We start from the raw sequence: 6563 nt of genomic DNA, 5'->3' as shown, positions 1-6563 counted from the left end.
CTTAGTTTGGCTGGATATGAAATTCTGGGTTGAAAATTCTTTTCTTTAAGAATGTTGAATATTGGCCCCCACTCTCTTCTGGCTTGTAGAGTTTCTGCCGAGAGATCTGCTGGTAGTCTGATGGCCTTCCCTTTGTGGGTAACCCGATCTTTCTCGCTGGCTGCCCTTAACATTTTTTCCTTCATTTCAACTTTGGTGAATCTGACAATTATGTGTCTTGGAGTATCAAGGGGTATCTTTGTGGCGTTCTCTGTATTTCCTGAATTTGAATGTTGGCCTGCCTTACTAGGTTGGGGAAGTTCTCCTGGATGATATCCTGCAGAGTGTTTTCCACGTTGGTTCCATTTTCCCTCTGACTTTCAGGCACACCAATCAGACATAGATTTGGTCTTTTTACATAATCCCATATTTCTTGGAGACTTTGTTCATTTCTTTTTCCTCTTTTTTCTCTACACTTCTCGTTTCATTTCATTCATTTGATCTTCAATCATTGATACTCTTTCTTCCAGTTGCCGGTGATGTTTTAAACACAAAGTAGGGTTTCACAGACTTCTCAACAACTCCTGAACTAATTTCCATTTACTACATCTTCCAAAGTCCTCTTGCTAGTGACAACTTATGATGAGAACATTAGGTAAGGATATCGAACACCTGAAAGAGTCATAGAGATTACTACAGACTTGTATACCTGGATGGGGTTGAGGGATGGACTCTGACTTCAGACCAGCTGATATTCGAGACTATAACCCATAACCCTAACTTATTTTTTGCGGGGGGACCTCTATTATTGATTACAATAGTTGTGGATCACAATTACAGTTAGGTATAGGGATTGGGTAGTGGAATAGGTGTTGGACTCAACAGGATCTTGGAAAGTATTTCTGGGGGTTAGAGGATAGACTGAGAATATTACAGATGTTTGGAAACATTTATGCCAACCTGAAGATGGTGATTCTTTTTGTTTCCCAATTAGCAGAGCTGTGTTCTGTTGGTCATCTGGTAGAGTGATCAATCTAGAGTTAGAATATCTAGGAATGACGTAAAGGAATATGACAGTCCAGAAATCTACCAGATTAAGAGCCAGTCTGAGCTCAGAAAGGATTTTGAGCCAAGGCATGGCATTTTACTTTTAGATGGAGCTGAACATTGTAATACTAACCAGCACTAGATGAACTAAAGTTCAGGAGAAAAAGTGGAACTATCCAAGGTGAAGTGAGATTACTAGCCATTTTATCCCCTGGGCCCATTTGTTGACTCTACACATGGAGTAAGGACTGACCTTTGCCCAGACACAGGGTATTTGATGGGGTCAAATGACATTAACTACCAAGCACTGGATCCATAAGATACAGGAAACAAATGAGGTGAGCCCTTTAGTTGCCCAGCTTACTACTTTGGGAGTATTTCTGGATTACAACTGGAAAACTTAGTTTCTAGCCTGGTGAACTGCCTGAACTGAGAACATAAGTACAGAACTCAGAGGAGTTTTGCATAGGTAGTGGAGAACAATTAGCCCAAGACTGAATGCTTCTGGTAGGCAGAACCATGGCCCTCCAAAGATGGCTACATAGTAATTCTCAGAATCTATAATTATGTTAGGTTACATGCTGAAGGGAAACTAAGATTGCAGATGGAATCAAGTTTGCTAATCAGCTGACCTTGAGATGGAAATATTACCCTGGATTATTTAGTTAGGCCCAATCTAATAAGTGCAAGAGGGAAGTCAGAGTGATAGGACATCAAAAGAACTTGACTTGCTGTTGCTGGCTTTTGAAGATGAAAAAAGAACTATAAACCCAGGAATGTGGTAGCCTTAGGAACAAGGAAATGGGTTCTCTCTCAGAGCCTCCAGGAAGAAACACAATGGCTTTATTTTAGTTCAGTAGTCTTACTGACCCATTTGGACGTGGAAATACAGAAGTGTAAGATAATAAATTTGTGTTGTTTTAAGTCACTAAGTTTGTTGAAATTTGTCAACAGCAGTGACAGAAAATGAATACAACACGGCTATGGTCTGATCTAATATCTTAAATGCAAGAGCCATAGGATCAAGTTGTTTCCAAGTAACTTACCTGCATCCTAGAACAAAACTCGAGAATATATATAGGAAAACAAAAATGTTCAGCACCAAACAAGAAAAAATTTACCATATCTGACCACAGAAAAAAACTGAAGCATTCAAAAAAATAGAAAATATCAAACTGTTTTGAGAAAAAAAAATCTATCAATTGAAATTGACTCAGAACTAATACATGAGGATAGAAATAGCAGACGGTTGAAACAATAATAAGTTTATATGTTCAAAAGCTGGAGAGAAAAGCAAACATGTTTATATATATAAAAATATATATGTATGTTTTGTCACATGTCTGAAAGACCCAAATTGAACTTTATAGATTAAAACTACAAATCATGGCTGGGCGTGGTGGCTCAAACCTGTAATCCCAGCACTTTGGGAGGCCGAGATGGGTGGATCACGAGGTCAGGAGATTGAGACCATCCTGGCTAACACGGTGAAACCCCGTTTCTATTAAAAAATACAAAAAACTAGCCAGGCGAGGTGGGGGGCGCCTGCAGTCCCAGCTACTCGGGAGGCTGAGGCAGGAGAATGGCTAAACCCAGGAGGCGGAGCTTGCAGTGAGCTGAGATCTGGCCACTGCACTCCAGCCTGGGCGACAGAGCAAGACTCCATCTCAAAAAAAAAAAAAACACTACAAATCATGAGAAGAAAAATAAACTGGATAGGATGAACATTAGATAAGACATTGCAAAGAAAGATTATATTTGAAAGATGTGAGAATGGAAACTACACAAAACTGAAAAAAGGCTTAAAAATGAACAACACATCGGTGAATTGCAGAAAAACTTCAGGTGGCATAATATTTGGTACTATATGTGTCCCCTCCAAAATTCATGGTGAAACTTAATCTCCATTGTGGTGGTATTAATTGGGACCTTTTGGGAAGAGATTAGGTCTTGAGGGGTCCTCCCATGTGAATGGGATTACAGCATTTATAAAAGAGCCTTCACACAGAGTTTTGGCCCTTTTTGCCCTCTGTCTTCTACCATGTGAGAACACAGCAAGAAGCTACCATCTTGAAAGTGAAGAGCCACTCTCACCAGATGCCAGGGCCAGTGTCTTGATCTAGGGTTTCCCAGCTTCCAGAACTGCACAAAACAAATTTCTATTATTTCAAAATTGCATAGTCTGTGGTATTTTGTTATAGAAGCAGAAATGGACCAAGACAATTGGAATACCCAAAAGAGGTAGGAGAGGAATAGAACACATATTAGTAGAAATAGCAACCCAAATTTCCCCAAATTTGATGGAACCTATAAAGCCACAGATCTAAGTAGCTCAGTTAACCCCAAGCACAAGAAATAAGAAAATAAAGCAACTAAATGAAGGGAAATCATAATAAAATCTCTCAAAACCTGTTAGAAAATTGTAAAAGCAGCCAGGGGAGAAACAGTTAGTTATGTATAAAGGAAGAAAGATAAGGGTGATAGCAGATTTATCATCAAAACAATTATAAGCTAGAACACAGTGGAGCAACATCTTTTAAGTACTGAAAGGAAAAAAAAAAAAAAACCTGCAACCTAGAATTATTTACCCAATGAAAATATGTTTCAAAAAATGAAGGTGAAATAAGAACTTACATTAAAAATCTGAGGCCAGCCATGATGGCTCATGCCTGTAATCCCAGCACTTTGGGATGTTGAGGGAGGGAGATTGCTTGAGGCCAGGACTTTGAGACCAGTCTGGGCAATATAGCAAGATTCCGTCTCTAAAAAGAAATTAGCCAGCTGTGGTGGTACACACCTGTGTTTCTAGCTACTCAGGAGGCTGGGGCAAGGGGTTGCTGTTGCTTAAGCTCAGGAGTTGGAGGTTGCAGTGAGCTATGATGCAGTGCACTGCAGCCTGGGTGACAGTGGGACCTTGTTTCTAACAAAAACAAAAAGACTGGCAGAGTGACTTTCGTTTCTGGGAAGACGGAATAGGCATGCTTTTCCCTATTCCTCCCAGTAAGTAGAACTAAAACCCCCTGGACATTTTCTATACAATTAACATAAGGAGACTCTGAAAGATGAAGAGAAAAGGGCATACTGACTAGAAACTTCAGGATCCAAAAAATGACACAGTGAGTCGTCGGCTCTCTTTAGCCCATATGGACCAGGAAAGGGGCAGCCTAACAAGGGTCCACGTTCATTCTTTTGCATGTAGATATCCAGCTTCCCCAGAAACATTTGTTGAAAAGACTGTATTTTCCCCATTGAATGGTCTTGGCACCCTTGTCAGAAATCATTTGACCAAATATACAGGAGTTATTTCTGGGCTTTTTATTCTATTCCATTGGTCTATATGTCTTTGTGTTAGTACCCCACTGTTTTGATTACTTGAGCTTTGTATTAAATTTTGAAGCCAGGAAATATGAGTCCTCCAACTTTGTTCTTTTTAAAAATTTTTTGTAGAGACAAATTTTTGCTATGTTGCTCAGGCTGGTCTTGAACTCTTGACCTCAAGCAATCCTCCTGCCTCAGCCTCCCAAAGTGCTGGGATTACAGACATGAGCCACCACACCCAGCTTGTTCTTTTTCAATATCGTTTTGTCTATTCAGGGCCCCTTAAGATTCCATATGAATGTAGGATGGATTTTTCTGTTTTTGCAAAAAAAAAAGTTGGAATTTTGATAGAGGTTGCATTGAATCTCTATATCACTTTGGGTAGTATTGACATCTTAGCAATATTAAGTCTTCCAATCCATGAATATGGGAACTCATATTTCATGAGCTCTTTAATATTTTTCTGCAATGTTTTGCAGTTTTCATTGTACAAGTCTTTCACTTCCTTGGCTAATTCCTATGTATATTTTTTGATGCTGTTGTAAATAAAACTATTTTCTTAATTTCCTCCTTTGATTGATAATTGTTAGGATATAGTAACACAAATTATTTTTGTGTGCTATTTTGTGTCCTGTTACTTTGCTAAAGTCATTTATTAGTTCTAATAGTTTTTTTGTGAAATCTTTAGTGTTTTTCTACATTTAAGATTATGTCACCTATGAACAGAAGTAATTTTACTTCTTTCTTTCCAATTTGAATTCCATTTAGCTCCCTGTATTCTTATCCCCGTAATCCTCTGGGAGATTCTCTGCACTCTCTAGGGTTGTGGCAAAGACTGTTCCTTAGAGAAGACCCTGCCTTACGCCATCCTTTCTTCGCTGAGACATCCTTCTGTGGATGAGAATGGGATGAGAATGGGATTGCCCTTGAGAATTCTCATTGTTCCACCTTCTGATTAGGAAAAAATGTCTTATCCTATGTGCCCTGTCCCTACCTTGCTATAATATTCAGAGGTTGGAACAATTCCCACATTCTGATAAAAGTAAATTTTGGAGTGCTTATTTTCTACAAGTTTGAGGTCTTAAAGGAGATCTTATTCACTGACCTCTGTACCTCCAGTGCTTAGCATGGTGTCTGGAAAATTAATTACTCAATAAATATTCATGAGATAACATGTAAAACCCTTTGTAAACTGAACGTGCAGAAGAATATAATTATTACTATTTCTCTAGATGAAATGGTCCTTTTTCCTTAACCTCTCCAGGTCCTAAAAAGAACTGTTAAAGTCTCTAACACTTCTTCAAGCATTTTTTATTCCTGCTAATCCAATAGTTGTTTCTTGAGCTCTAGGGTGTGGGGCAGAGGCTTCTGGCCACATTTTTCTCCTCTTTGCATTGTGCTCCCTGGCAGTAACACGTCCCTATTTCAAGTTACAGGGTCCCATTCTTTTCCCATCAATGCCCTCGCTTTCACGGTAGACACCTGGCGAGGCTGTGCACTCATCTTTCATTGCAGGTCAGTCAATCGCATCATGCGAGTTTGTGTCTGTTTTTCCACGATTTCAGCTTTTTGTCTACAGGATATAAGACTCTCACTCAGGGCAATGTTAGCAGATTTGAGGTGCAGTGTCTGTTTCTGAGGCTGGGAGACAATCCCTGAGTTCATCATTTTCTTTCATCACTTTGTCCACTGAACTTATGAGCAACTAACCAGCTTCATTATTTTCCTTAGTTCTTCACATATGGTCAAAGATATTATGTATAGAGTTCCTAAACTCCTTGCCTCTCCTGAGCAGTGAATCAGGAGTGTCAAATGCATCTATTTTGCGTATCTCTCTAAACTGTTTCCACCGAGGACTACCAGTGTTTTCCATACTATTAAAGTAGAGTCCTTAGCATTTTTGAGTCTAATAATATTAAGCAACCAACTCCAGAAACCCCAAAACCAATGAAAAACTCCATCCTTAATATTCTCTTCCTCTAGAACCACCCCTGGTCGCAAAATCTGTATTAGTCAGGGTTCTCTTAGAGGGACAGAACTAATAGGATATATGTATATTTTATATATGTGTGTGTGTGTGTGTACAGGAGTTTATTATATATATAAAGGAGTTTATTAAGTATTAACTTACACAATCACAAGGTCCCACAATAGGCTGTCTGCAAGCTGAGGAGCAAGGAGAGCCAGTCTGAGTCCCAAAACTGAAGAACTTGGAGTTC

Source organism: Mandrillus leucophaeus, unplaced genomic scaffold (assembly GCF_000951045.1).
Source record: "Mandrillus leucophaeus isolate KB7577 unplaced genomic scaffold, Mleu.le_1.0 Scaffold475, whole genome shotgun sequence".
Lineage (NCBI taxonomy): Eukaryota > Metazoa > Chordata > Mammalia > Primates > Cercopithecidae > Mandrillus > Mandrillus leucophaeus.
Note: the sequence above shows the minus strand (reverse complement) of the source record.